Here is a 15,550-nt window from a genome sequence, read left to right as displayed (position 1 = left end):
AGAAACAAATTGCATTTGTCTTTTAGATTTGCACTTGTCAAAGTGGCCCAGTGTATTTTATCAGTTTGCCACACCAGTGAGCCACAGCAATTACTTGACCTCATATGCTGAGAAGCAGGGATGAAGTCTTTATAGGCCAGGCACAGTCCATTTAGCAGAAACACAATGATACCAACAAAAAAAATCAGCTCAGTGGTTCTAAAAAATCTGTGTTCAACATCACCATGCCGTTATATTTAGAAATTAAATCCTTCTCTGATGACACAGTTGGCTGGAAAAGCAGCTTTTACTTTCATACTGCACCATCAAATGAACTAAATTAACTTCCAGAATGGGTACAGGACTCACTCTTCTGCATTTTTCAGCTGTTGGCTGTCAACTGGGACTTACAAGTGCTCAGTTCATCAGATAATTTTGGCTTCTTAGGAACCTTAAAATAAAAATATTTTTTAAAATTATACAGTGCTTCGTCTATAAGAAGAAACACTGAGAGCAGAACACCCCACGTAGAAAGTCAAAGCAGAGGGTGAAGAAGGACAGGAGGACTGATCAGTCAGATCCAGCTGTAGGTTTGCTGCTCTCAGGGAGCAGTTATTATTTAGCAAAGATAAGGTGAACCTCACTTTTGCAAGACCCTATTCAATGAACACATGACACTGAGCAATAATGGCAGAAGTAGTTGGTTGATGTTTTCAGAGGACATGACAACTCATCAGACTTGTCTCACATTGAGTGGTTTAAGATTATCATAAGGAATTTTTAGCGCTTCCAACAAAAATTACAGAGACCACAATTTTTGCCAAAATGAATTTTCATTATTTGCCTATTGTTTATACTGAATAAATGTATATACCTACAAATTAGAGATTGCTGGGGTGGGAGGCTGATAAATCAAACTTCAAAACAAAATACACATTGAAACTCGAGCCACATAGCCCATGCTGGTGGCTATGGGCCCAAATGGTCTTTTTTGTAGTGGGCAGTCACTGAGAGTTTTGACACGGGAAGCTGGACCTGTCACAGGCCTTTTCTTTCTCCCCTGCCATCACCTGCACATCTGAGATCCCTTTTCATATGTGTTTTTGGTCTCTGGATGGTTCTGAACTCTAGTTTGGTTCCTAAGTTACAGGTGGGTGATGCTTAGATGGGGTTATTTTGCAAGCTGTAGCAGGTATCTTACTACATCACATAGTTGTTTTCCTTTCTTGCCTGGCTGCATCTTCTTGTTTCTGAGTAACACCAGCTCCTAGCAAATAGGTGACCATCAGCAGGTTGGTCATAGCTCTCAGATCTCAAATTTCAACCTGAACCCATACATTCAAGATTTTCACTGCTAATTCATGCTTCAGCTTTGCATCTTAACAGGGGATAACCAGTACCATGTTCCAGTTCACACAGGAAGCTCACACAGCAAGCTGGTACAAGCCCTGACTGGAGCTTGCATTGTTTGCACAGGACACTTTTAGCATAAGGTACATCATGAGGCACATGTCCAGCTACTGGCAACAACAATATTATTTGTACTGGAACACTGTGTACAAAAATGCTTATAGATTTGTTCCAGTTGTGCCATATTAGTGTGTTTACTTCCAAGTTCAAAGTAAGCTAATATTAATTAAATCTTTCTTAGCCTGTTGCTACCTTACAGATACCAAAGGTCTGTGCTTGGGCTTCTTCACTGTCAAGGCTGAAATACGGATAACCAGCAGGTCCTACCCTGCAGCTTTCTGTGCTCTCAGTGGGTGTTTCTGCAGAGAAACACCTCATTATAAGTTCAAAATTAAACACTTGTTCCCATTAGCTGGAGAAGAAGGGGATATGTATGTGAAATACAATCTCTCAGCAGCCTTGCTGATAGTGTCCAAGGTAATAAAAGAATGGGCTTCAGGCAGCAGATGTCTCCAGCAGACCCATGGTCCAGGGAGGGAGGTCTTGTTAGATGCAGTGTGAAACAGTCCCTGTTTGTGCTGATGCAATTTTCTTTTTTGCACAAATTCAGATTGCTCTAAAACATACTTACCTCTTGTTACTATCAAATAACAATAGCAACTGCTCTGAAGCAGTAGGATTTCCTTGAGAAGGAGCAATTAAAACAGTTTTATAGTCTTCCCAGGTCTTTAAATCCCTGATGAGAGATGATAGTGGATGCTACTGTGCTTGCTTATTTGTTTGCTAGCTTAAGGACTGTGCAACCATGAATTTAAAATTTTTCCACTAGGACTTAATCCCTGTTCTAGGGAAATGGAACTGGTTCACATCTCACTGACTAAAGATGGAGTGATAAATTATTCTCAACCTTTCTCACCCCAGTGAGCCAGGCAAGTTACAAGACCCATTCTGGTGCTTTTTCTTGATGTAATATACTGGGGAGAGCAGGCAGGGATGCAGGATGAAGCTTTTCCATACACTTCAGATGTAGGAAGATGCACACCAAACTAAACACTGTGTTTGCACTCTTGGACTGCCTCTGTGGATCTGAAAGGGTATTTAAGGCTTTCTGTGTAATGCAGGAAATGTAAAGAACTAACTAAACTGACAAGAAGCAACACTAAATGAAGTTACTGAATCACTACTTAGGCAAGCAAACCCACCAGTGACGTGAAGTGTGTAAAGCAGCACTTATGTAGTTAAGAGTTACTCTTTTAAAATAAAGATACTGGACTAATGAGGTACAATGTAACATTTTAACCTCTTTTCCATTCACTTCCATATCTTTGATAGTTCTTTCCTTCAAAATATTTTCTCAAGTCTGATGTCAATGATAAGATGGCATACACCTAATCAACAAGCCAAACAGTCAAACTCTAACTTGCATTTGTGTCTTAGGTAGAGGAATAAAAAAATACTGAAGACTTAAGAATCAAAAAGACAGTAAGCAGAAATAGAAAGTGCATTTTTTTTTTAATGGCTATTTTTGAAAGGAACTTATGGTTGAAGAAGCCAAGGAGTACAGAGATAAAGAAAGAGAAAAGGGAATAAAGGTTTCCTGAAGAATGACAATAAATAATCTCAGCTTGTTTCCACAATAACTGCTTTACCTGAATGTAGAGTTGCAAAGCTGAGCTTTGAGACAAAGCCAGATTATTTAGAGGGAATGAGAGAAAAAATCAAAATTTCTGCACCTGAGGTTGAAACAAATTTCAGCATTTGCTTGATGGATTTTTAATTGTACAAACAGGGTCATCTCTATCCCAGCATGCTGAAGGAGCATGAAGCTGCAAGTCTGACAGCAAGGACTGAGAAGAGGTAGTAACAAATTTACTTCTTATCCTCAAGAAAAGTGTCAGGAGGATGTCCAAGCAATGGGGCAACCACATCAGGGGTGTGCAACCTGCACCACTGTGCTGGGTGCTGTGGAAAAGGGTTGCAGAGGAGCAGCACTGGTCACAAAACATGATCTAACACCCACTAGCACCTTTGTACTGGGACTTGGTTTTGTTTGGCTCATTCCAAAAGGGTGCATAAAGTTCTGGACCTTTGATCTTGAATGTGATGCTGAAGTTTTTTTCCCTACCTCTTTACCACATGTCAGCAGCACAGTGGCTCTCTGCACTTAGGTGAATTCTGTTAGCAAAGGCAATATCTTCAACTTGAGCTGGAACTCAGCAATGACTCCAGCCTTTCTGCACCAAAAGGAAAAGGAATGCAGAGCTGAACTACCCGAGGAGAAGTGATAAGGAACAGAATCTGTTCTTCCTGTTCTCTGATCACTTGCTCAGAGAGACTGCTGATCATGACTCACCTGAAGGTATTTGTCTCTCAGATCTTCCCTCCCCCAGCCATAGCTTGCAGCCCCACTAGCTGAGCTGGGACAGCTGTTAGGCAGAGCAGTTCTGCAAAAGGGATCACTGAAACAAGCTGACTCACAGTGCTACTCAGAGCCATGAAAGAATCCTGGAGACTGGAAACAACCACAGAGTAGGGACCAAATGCAGAGCTATACAGGGATGAAAACTCCCTAAGAGACATCTCTTCTTAATCTATTTAGACATTTTCCTTGGAGAGTCACCACTAAGACAAAAGGTGAAAACCAGGATCCCACCTGTCTCTGGGGTGTTCCTATCTGCCAGACCTGGGAGCTAAGCCTCCTCTTCTTTGTTATATCAGACTCTGATCCCTTGAATTTTTCCTTCCTCTCTGAACAGCAGTCCAGCCATTTCAGACCCAGGCATTTTGTCAAAGGATTGAAGCGTAAGCAGCAGCAAGGCCAGATGTTCCTTGGGGTGACTAAGGACTTCATCAGAATATTGTCCTACACAACAACCTTACGAGGAATGTGAATAAATCATAGCAGGAGATAGCACACGTCCTCATGATCTTTGGTGTGATCTTTGTTACCTTAACAGAAGCTAATTTGTATCATTGGTGCACACGTATACTGAGGGTTGATTTCTAGTTCTAATTGTCTGCAGTAAACTTTTACATTATATCAGTATTGTTCAAACAATAACACAAGAGACTTTTCCCACAACATCCAACATTTCCTGTTTGAATTCCAGTGGCTTTAAATGCTGAGAAACTCCTTAAATAGCTTTTAATGTGTGATACAAGCTCATAGTTTTATTTCAATGAGAAAAGATGCATATCTAGTGAGGCCCATCTCACTATCACATGAGTATGCGATATGAAATCCTAGGGCAAAAAGTTCCAATTTAGCACAAAACAAAGTGAGTCATGTTAAGAAATTGCAGTATTTTTTTTTTATTATGATGCAAAATGCATAGTTTCATATTTTTATTCCAATATGTCAAAATCTGAGCTCAGACTTCTATATCCACTCTGTGTTATCTATTAGAGTTCTACTGTGGGTAGTATACAACAAGCTTTTCTTTCTTTTTCTTTTTGATTCTAATTGAAAAGTCATTTATATGCTTTAAGATTTCTTCCCTTTATGCATAAAATTAATAATTTCTTCTGTGCTAGTGTCTGCCTATAGCATTACCAAACAAATGGAAAGCAGGATCCCAATTTGCCAACCACCAACCTTACATTAATGTCTCTTCTTTGAAATCAATTATGTGACACCACTGTAAAATCACGATCAGCTTAATAACTAATATTTTAATTCTTTCTATTTTAGTAGTATTTCTGTTTTCAATAGCTGAAAAGTGTTACAGAACAGTTTACTCAGTTTAAACTCACTGGTAATATAGTCTGAGGAAATTAAAAGATGTGGATATAAATAAAATAAAGACTTCCTTCTGGAGCGATTTTTTTCCTAAAAACTGAACTACCATCCAACAATTACTCAGGAGGAATCAAAGACATCTGTTAAGAGCAACTATTTTTGTGTTGCTTCCAGCCTTATGTGTGCTAGTGTTCTGAGTGGAAATAGAAGAAAGCATAAATAAACCATAAAGTAATTAATTGCAAATCAGAGTAGGCATTATTTTACAGTTAGAAATTACCCAGTTTACTGAGAATCAGTCTTCATAAAATTGCACTACTGCTGCTCTTGTAAGGAAGGGAAAGCAAAGAGTAATGCTCTGTAATACTAATTCAGTATATTCAGGAACTACTTAGCAAGAAATAGGGCCTCATTAAGGCACTGACCAAATTTATGAGTGCAGCTTTTTTTCATAATTATGATGAAATAGGGTAGTGGTCAAATCAACATTGCTGATAGGTTAAGCAAAATGTATAAAAGTGTGAGATCACCAGAATTACCCAAGAGAAGTATTTAGCACATGAATCTGATGAAGATGAGCTTGTAAAAGTAAAAAGCAAGAAAGCATTTGAGCAAACAAAATGGATGTTGATGGAGAGAAAATTAAATTTTATTAGAGCACAAAAAAGTTCTGAAGACATTACTAGCAATCAAATCCTACAGTTTCAGGAGGTCCAGTAAATCTTTTGTAAATCTTTGGCAACTTAACCAGTGGCATTAGAAGAACACTATGATTTGATCCTTCCTCTCCATTTTTTTAAGATTTTAAAGCACTACTTTTTTAACCTCCTTTCACAGCAAGATTAAGTTAGCAAAGGCTAGGGTCCCATAAATATTATTGATTCTCTTTTATTATTCACAGCATAGGAAAAATGTGACAGTAAAACTAATATCTATGGACTTAAATGGCTGTAAACCCAATAAAGTTTAGAATCATGCCTTGTATATTTCCATGCTGCATGTTACCAAACCATTACAATAGAAGATCTATCCAGTGTAGTATATCCTCACATGTTACCTCCACAAGGCTCTCAGTACAATTTTAGGCAGGGAAAAAGCTGGATATGTAACATTTATTTTACTTAAAACCATCTCATTAAACATCTTATTGGTCTAAATATGCTACTGATATATTTACTAGGGAGCTGGTACTCTGTTTTTACAAACACCAGCTTACCTTCTTACATAAAGAATTAGTATTTAATTTTCAGTTGGGCCAATTCAGCTGATGAAGCAGCAAATTCAGGGCTACAAGTACGTTTATTACTGCTCTTCCTGTAAGAAAGTTGCAAGGCTGAGAGAATAAATCACAAGAGATGAAACCAGGAGGTAAGTATTGTCTGTCCTGAGTATCACCGAGGTTGCCCTATTCTACGGCAACAGAAAAGTAATCAAATCACATAGCAACTTGTTCACAGAACTATTGGAATGTCAAGGTCCCCACAGAGTTAATCATTGTGGGTCTGATAACTATCTGTGCTCCTATTGGAGGTACTAATGATGTGAAGCCCTAACTAACTTGCAGCCTAAGAAGCTGGAGCTACTGTCTCTGGATGTGTCCCACAGTGTTCTGAGCGGTCTCATAGATGTTCATAGTGACAACAGTAACTTGAGTTGATCTGATGATAGAATAAAGGGTCTGACCCTGCACTGAGATCAGAAGGGGCAAACAATTGCATCACTGCTTCAATTTACAGCTATGAGCAGGATTAAGGACCTGCACAGGTGGATCCTTTTGTAGGCTCCAGACACAATGAGCTGGATTTTCTTGAACATTATAAAAGCAACCAGTCAGTAGCAGCATTCCTTGACTGAATATACGTGTATTTGAAGTCCATCTGTGTTACAGCCTGGAGCAGATTACATAATCTGTTTAGATCAAGTAAAAGAGCCACCTCCTGCATTCCTTATCTACATTCCTGCTGACAGTTGTATCTTTTGCTGAGATTCTGTCTCTCCTTACAAAGAACAGCTTATACTGGTGAAATTTTAAAGGAAGACTCTTTCTTCTACAGCTACCATGTCCCAAATCACCTTATGACTGTACTCGTTACTGGTGTTTGCTTGGAAGCTGCAATGCTCCCCCTAGCCTCATTGCAAAACTTGGCTTAGAGGACTTTGTGATCCTCTCATCTTCTGCAGAAATCCCCTTTGACATTCAAATTTCTGTGTCAAATAGTGTCTTCAATGAAGCAGGGTCCAATATGAATAAATAAATGATCTGTCAGAAAATTGTTCAGGATATTTACCATAACCTTTCTTATTCTTCTTCATTTTAGTTTGTTCATTTCCTCCAGAACTTTGAGCTTTGTTTATTTCACCCTACTAATCTCTTCCTACTGTCTAGTCTAGTCTATATTGTCTGATGCACCGTACTTCTAGATTTTCTGTGTGGGCATAGCGATCACCTGCTTTTTCAGGCACAGAAACCCACAGCAGCCTCATGTGGAGAATCATAATCATTACCATTATTTATACCTGCCATACACAGCAGATATTCAAAACAGGGAAATCTCCTGGGTGACCAGTTTCAAACTGAAACAGAAGCTCTAATGAAATATGAAATGTTGCCTTTGGGTGCATCATCAAATTTAATCATGCACTTAGTGGAAATTGTGCACTTGGTCTGTCTCAGGCTGGAGCAGCCTTTATGGAGCTCTCCCTTCACTTGTTCCATCCCCTGAAGAGCAGTTCCATTCAGAACACGAAGTATGAGCTAGTCGTTTACAGTTCAAAGCGCAATAAACTGCCCAAATCAGCAGTGGGTTTCCAAGCTGTGACTGTCAGCCAGTCTCACACGAGAAAATGTGAAATATTCAAGTCTTCACTCTTTTCCCCTCGAGGTTCAACAGTCCCTCCTGGCTGGTCTAGATATACTCTAGAGAGGACATTGCCTCTCTAAAAGCACAGGAGGGAGCAGGTGCCCAGACTGGGCCAGGAATGCACAGAAAGAGCCCCTCCCATCTCTAAGAGCTTGACATAGGCATTGTAGATGCTGAATGAGGAAAAGTAAAGATCACAGATCAGCTCAGTTATTGCCCTTGATTTATTCCTGTACCTGCCTCTGAATGACAATCTGATTATGCATAACTAATACGAAGATTTTTATGAGTTGTAACTAAACTGAATGTTGTTTTTTTTTTTTATTTTTGGAATACCTGATAAGCTGCCCAAGGCTCTTTTTTTCTGAAGCAGCAAGCATTTCCATCTGTGTTATGTAATAAAACTATTTTACAAGGCTTATTCTTTAGTAGACATCTCTGTGTGTCTCAGTCCTCAAGATGTGCAATGAGGATAAAAACAGTCCTTCTAACAGTATTTTTGTGAAACTAAATTAGTATGTTAGAAAGCGTTATATTTCAAAAGATGATTGCAACAGAAAGAGCACAAGGGAGTTAGTAGCTTTATTTTCAGCAATGTGTGTAGTGTGTAGTGTCAGATGTGTGTAGTGAATAAATGACAAGGCCATTGCTTGATCAATTAATATAAGACAAAACAGTGATCAGTGCAACACAGTCAGCAGATCTGGTCCACTGTATGAGGCAGTGTATGTCTCCAATGAGAATACGCTGTCAGGAAATACTTAATCATGCACATGTATTTTCAACTTATTTGCTCTACATCTTTCCCACACTGACCATTTAATAAAAATATCTATTTGTAGAGTATCTATGAGTAGACAGTCATGCAGAACTATATGGAGAATTGTATAGCTAACATATATAGGAACAATTCACAAAATCCTTGCATTTTTACTTTTAGCATTAAAAGCTACCACTGCACCTCTTTTCCTGTCCTGTAACACTGCAACTAGTATATCACAGTCTTCCCCTGCTGGAGCTCCTGAATTATGAAGTTGCATTTCTTTCTTTGTTTATTTTTTTGTTTGTTTGGTTGGTTTTTTGTGAGTTGAAAAATGAACCTCACAATTTTCTTATTTAATGAACCTCACAGTTTTCTTGTTTAATGACACACACTGTATTGAGATGATATTTATTAAATGTGCTGTTATAAAGAAAAATTAATTACATGTATTTGTGTATTAATTTTATTTTAAATGAAATAAAAATTAAATTTCATTTTTTAACTTCTTTTTTTCAGGGACCAGATGTCCTAAATTTCATTAATTCTTCCACTTGATGGTGCTTTATTTTCTTGAATTAGGAATGACTCACATAAAGAACAAGAATCTTCTATCACTGGTATTTTGACAAATCAGTGTCAATTGGGAAGTCTTTCCAGTATTAACACACTGTTCTCTGTTCACATGGTTGTTCTGTCTAGGGTATCTGGAATTTGATGACAGATTTTGTTCAACTAAATGAATGGAAATACAAAACCTGTTATTCATAGTAGGTATAAAACTGGTGGACAGGGGAGGATAATCCCTCAGGAGAAAATGACAGCAATGGGAAACTCTCCCATTGTCTGCAAAGACAAATGAGAGCTCATGAGGAATATTTTCCTAGACTCAGTAACTTTCCAAGTGGCAACCTGTTTGTATAAGAAAAGCATAGCAGAACGTCATTTAACTCAGAGTATCTATAACTGACACTACCATATGGCTTAGACAAATTGATTTGTTCTTTTTGGAAGTTCTGTGAAAATTTTGGTTTAGAAATCAAAACACCCTGCATCTTTCTAATCAAAGGTACAAAAAAAAAATGTATCTCCTGCCTTTTTCCATGCATTTGCTGGCATCCTCTCCATTTGCTCAACAGATTCAAACTTCTTGACCTCATCTTCGTAATTCTTCAAAGACAGTGCTGCCTGTAGTCTAATCTTCAGTTCTCCTTCATCCTCCACCTCTCTCCATCTCTACCTTCTGCTCAGACCTCTCCTTGGTATCTCTGCACCTTCTTTTGTTCTTTGTAGCTGTCTTGCCTTCATGACTTACCTTGGACTCCAAGGTTAATGATAAGCCCCTTATGCTTTTATGGCTTCTATTTATTCAAATGAGCTCATCATCAGCTCAGGGCAGGGATTTTGCCATTGTTATGTTAGTCCTAAAGCAGACATTATACAGAATTAGACAATTTCTGTGTTAGTAACTCTGAGAGGATACAGAAGAGTACCTGAGTACTGAGTGTGGGGGAGCAGGACAATAAGAAAATTGTAAGAAAAATCTCACTGACATAAAAGTACAAGTTTCACCTGTGACTTGTTTCTCCAGGCAGCATTTCCATCCTCTCCCTTTCACAGGAACTGGCTTTGAGGGACAGGCTGAGTCTAGAAAAAAACTAGAAAGACTTAATGAAATAGCAAAGGCAAGAGGCAGAGCTAAGTAAAAGCAGGAGATTATTTTCCCAGTGTGGATCAGTTGGTTTCGACATTTGTCAGAGCACTGAGGAGGCAGAGATGAAGAGAGCTCAGCCAGGGACAGGCATGTGCTAGGTGTCTAGTGAAGACATTTAGTTTCATGCCAATGTAAATATTTTAAGGGAGTATGACGTAGGTGAGAAAGCAGGATTCGCTGACCCTAAATCAACAAATGGCCATCAGTTTTCCTTCCTTCCTTTCCACCCTTATAATATCTCTATGCCAGCCTCTAGCAAATCTTATTCTGCCCAGTTTACCCTCTCCTCTTCAAATCCCTGTCCACAGGAAATGGTGGGTGTGGGAGGCATGTGGAAACAAATTAGTTTGGAAAGCAAGTGCAAAGTCAGCATTTGAGAATATTCTGTTGGGGGAAACTGTGTCTGCAGCAGGGGCTGGAATGCAGGGAGGAGTGCTGGCTCCCTGAGCCCCCATGCCCAGGACTGCCAGGGGACAGGAGCACACAAAGATGGTGCTTGGCACCATGCAGAGGGAATCTATGAGAATCTATGGGAATATTTGAGAATCTATGAGGCGCAGAGCTTTTATTTGGTCTCAGCTCTCAGCTGATTGCTTCTGGGCCACAGCTGATTCCTTGGAGTACGATAGCTGCTGCAGGGCCTGCTCACTACTGCTGTGCTTTTGCCACCTCTCAAACACCTCTGCGGTTCCAGTCTACATGTCAAAGGGGAATTTTAGATCTCATCTGGGGTCCCAGACCTCAGGTTACACTGAGCTTCTGAAGAGCAACTGAAGAACAAAGATGAAAAATCAGCAAGTTAATAGAAAACAATATAGCAAATAAGCTTCCAGAAGTTTCTAAACCCAGTATTTTTCAATACAAAACAGTTGGCCAAAATAATTTCTAAAACTTCGTCAGCTCCACTAAAATTATTTATTTATGCTTCACAAGCAATAAAAGAAATTATTTTTAACATTGTAAGAACCATGTACAGAGGGCCATTTAAGAAGCAAACACATGAAAATGCTTTCAGTATTTCTGAAGAATATCCTGGCATAAGTATGCACATTCAGAAACAAGGAAACATCCCTCTACCTCAAGAATTTAATCAACTCACTGTACTCACATGTGTAAAGGACTCAAATGATCACTATTTCATAGAGGTGCCATCAAAAACTTCTGTAATATTTTTGGTGTTTATAGCTAAGGAACTTGACACTTTATAAAGATCAGCCTCCTCAAAAAATTTACAATTACATTATACAATTGTACAATTTAGAAATGGACCAAATAGATCAGCTGAGATCTGCCTATCCAGCAACAAGAAAAACCCCATATTCATACAGCAGACCCGATTCCATAGTAATAATATTATGAACTACAGAAGAACATACTTTATTCCCATTTAAAATGGGTTTTAAAAGTTTTCTCTCAAAAAATTGCCCATTTCTTAATCTAAGATAACATGCTTCAGTGCATTGCAAGGCTCCCTACCATGAGGCAGGCCTAAAGCAGACTCATATCCTTCCTTCATATCCTTGACTTAGAAAATTCCATGAAGGTAGAGTCTGTATTCCAGAGTATTTTCCCTAAACTATAATCAGGAAAGGCACATTTGGTTCAAGGTAGTGATGCATATATATAAGTTTTCCTTGCTCCTGGGTGGCTTCTAAAAATATTGAATCTGGAACCTGAGCACTTCCTTTTCTGATGTAATTTGAGAAAGCAAGTTTGTAAAGGAGTGGACTAAACCAATTGTCATTAATGTTGATGACATGAACTGCATCTGTTAATGTTGATGACATGAACTGCATCTGTTAGTGAATCCATACATACAATTACTGTCTTCAGTAACTCTGTAAGTAGCGATGTAGAAAGAGATGAAGGTTTTTCAATGAACAGCATCAGCTATTAGATAAAATTATGTTTGATTGTGTCCAAACCAACTGTGGAATTTTCCTATCCTTTTAAATCTTGTTTCATCACAGCCCAGAGAATAAATTAATCCAAGACTTTCTCCAAGTAACCCTTCATAAAATTATCTACAAACTCACCAAATAAAAGCTTGTCACGTACATTTTTCAAAGTCAGCAGAAGCTTACAGCCTTTTAGGTTAAAATTATTTTACAGCTACTTCTGTGAAGCAGATTAATCACAGTTTATTCAACACAATAGAGATTTTACTTTATTACATACCTGGAGCACACTCTGTAAATTCAAGTCAAAGGAACACTTTGTCCAATACTAAATGGAAATAAATATTTCAGCTAAAAATCTTTTGCTTTGATTTATTAATTATGGGTTCTAAACTGAGACTTTGGCTTCCAGAAAAATACCTCCTTTGGTTATCCACCTACTCCAGTGTGGGGTCTCCCAGGCTACAGGTCTCATGCACCTCCAAGCACTGCAGGGGCACAGCTGCTCACCATGGTCTCCACTAAGGGAGAGCACCAGGAGAATCTCTGCTCTGGTGCCTGGAGCACCTCCTGCCCCTCCTTCTGCACTGACCTTGGGTCTACAGGGCTGCTCCTCTCACACGTTCTCACTTCTCTCTCAGGCTGCAGGTTGTCTGACAGAATTCAATGACAACTTGCCTGATGTTAATCCCAAGCAAAAAAAAAGTGCACGTTCTACAAGGGATCTGATTCATGCACAACAAGAATAGCAGGGGTTTTTCCCCATCTCAAATACATCATCCCAGAGGTGCTACTGCTATCATTGATGGGCTGGGCTGTAGCCAGCAGTGGGTCCATCTTGGAGCCAGCTGCCATTGCCTCCACTGGACATGGGGGAAGCTTCCAGCAGCTTCCTACAGAAGCCATCCCTGTAGTGCCCATGAAGGCTCCTTGCTACCAAAACCTGGGCACACAAACTGAAATGCAGTGGTTTAGAATGATAAGCACTAATCAACCATTCATTTCCATTAGAATGCAGGAGTTAATTCTGCTTATGTCTGGTAATTATTAATTTAAAAGGACAGAAAGAAAGTGCAGAAAAATATTGGAGCATCTAAAAAGGTATTAGGAAAAGAATATAAAGCAAAATCTGAAAAGTTACATTGCTGAATTCTTTCAAATACTTCACTAGAAAATAGAGTGTGCTTTTTCTTCTGATTGCAATTTCTGGATAAGAAATAAGCTATTAAAATTGTAATAGCTAAAAAGCTTTGTACAAAATATTCTTTTATATTGCTAGGACCTTCTCAACTTTTGTACTCTGGCCTTCTGAATTCTGTTTATTTCTCGACATTTTAGAGAACTGCCAATGTGATGTGATCAGAATTAAATCAGAATGCTAGAAAAGTTTGAAAAATATTTAACCTTGCAACAATACAGGACCTTATTGAATATTATGAGGCAGAAATAGCTGCAAATACAAAAATGAATCTGTTGTCATAGGCAGGAGACATATAATATGAAGCCTTATTTTTAAAATACTCAGTTTCTTACTTGTGTGCCTGTGTTGAGTTCTGTTTCATAATTCATGTATTTAGTTTTGCAACCCAAAAAAAAGAAGAAAAAATAATTTCCATTTTACATCTGTTCATTGAAGAAAATTAATTGGATTTTGACATTTTTTTGTCTGCAGCTAAATACCACAAAATAGCTGAGACTGGAAGGATTGACTTCATTTTCCTGTATAGCTCATAGTTTCCTCAACCCTGTTTCAGCTGAGGAAAGCTATGTTTTTGTACATGGTCTAGGAAAAGAAGCACAAGGAGAGAAAGGGTGACATCTTCTCCCTCTGCACTTAGTGAGGGTACATGGTGAGCTCAGGGGTCCTGATCTGATGAGTGTTCTGACCAGACCAGGGGCTCCTTGACCTACTGACAACAGCTGTGAACATACAGCATCAGGTGAGGTTTAGACTGCATATTTAAAAAACTTTCTTCACTGAAAGGGTGGTCAAGAATTGGAAGAGATGGTGGAATCACCATCCCTGGATGAGTTAAAAATAATGTGTAGATGTGATGCTTAAGGATATGTTTTAGTGGTGGACCTGACAGTGCTGGGTTAAATGTTGGGACTCGATCACCTTAGAGGTTCATCTTTCACTAATGCATTCAAGTCCTTTTTGAATGCATGCACACTTTCGCTATCTTTACCAAACATTTCTGTGTAAAGATTCATTGCCATGAGTTCTTCTTCCCTAGAGCTAAATATAAAATCCCCCCTAAACCATTGCACAGCACTGTACACAACCAGTAATGAAAACCAGAGTACATGGAAACCCTGATGGGCATTGCTGTGAGGGCTTTCTCACGGAAAGCAAACACCAGCGACTGGAGTTTTGGGCTGCAAAGCAAACACAGAACAGGCTGTGCCTCCTGCCAGCCCAGGAATCCAGGGCTGGTGCAGTTCAGGGAGGTAACGTGTGATATCACTGCTGGACGAGACTGTAGGCAAAATACTCTGAGAAGAAAGAGAGGAGAGGGGAGAGGAGGAAAGGAAAAGGGAAAAAAAAAGGAAAAAAGGAAAAAAGGAAAAAAGGAAAAAGGAAAAAAAGAAAAAAAAAAAAAGAAAAAAAAAAAAAAAAAAAAAAGGAAAAAAAGAAAAAAAAAAGAAAAAAGGAAAAAAGGAAAAAAAGGAAAAAAGGAAAAAAAAAAAAAGGAAAAAAAGGAAAAAAGGAAAAAAGGAAAAAAGGAAAAAAGGAAAAAAGGAAAAAAGGAAAAAAGGAAAAAAGGAAAAAAGGAAAAAAGGAAAAAAGGAAAAAAGGAAAAAAGGAAAAAAGGAAAAAAGGAAAAAAGGAAAAAAGGAAAAAAGGAAAAAAGGAAAAAAGGAAAAAAGGAAAAAAGGAAAAAAGGAAAAAAGGAAAAAAGGGAAAAAGGGAAAAAGGGAAAAAGGGAAAAAGGGAAAAAGGGAAAAAGGGAAAAAGGGAAAAAGGGAAAAAGGGAAAAAGGGAAAAAGGGAAAAAGGGAAGGGGAAGGGGAAGGAAAGGAAAGGAAAGGAAAGGAAAGGAAAGGAAAGGAAAGGAAAGGAAAGGAAAGGAAAGGAAAGGAAAGGAAAGGAAAGGAAAGGAAAGGAAAGGAAAGGAAAGGAAAGGAAAGGAAAGGAAAGGAAAGGAAAGGAAAGGAAAGGAAAGGAAAGGAAAGGAAAGGAAAGGAA

The 15,550-nt window shown here is 38.6% G+C and overlaps 1 long non-coding RNA gene across 1 annotated transcript; it reads left to right on the top strand.

The window, feature by feature from the left end:
- Positions 1-3,791: 3,791 nt before the first annotated feature.
- LOC147654262 (uncharacterized) lies at positions 3,792-5,070 on the top strand. The gene is made up of 2 exons (XR_015284814.1): positions 3,792-4,023; positions 4,146-5,070. It is a non-coding gene; the product is annotated as an uncharacterized LOC147654262 (long non-coding RNA).
- Positions 5,071-15,550: the final 10,480 nt, after the last annotated feature.

The sequence above is a fragment of the Cyanistes caeruleus genome, chromosome 3 (genome assembly GCF_971803275.1).
Source record: "Cyanistes caeruleus chromosome 3, bCyaCae1.hap1.1, whole genome shotgun sequence".
NCBI classification, from domain to species: Eukaryota; Metazoa; Chordata; class Aves; order Passeriformes; family Paridae; genus Cyanistes; species Cyanistes caeruleus.
This window is presented reverse-complemented; position numbering and strand designations above follow the sequence as displayed.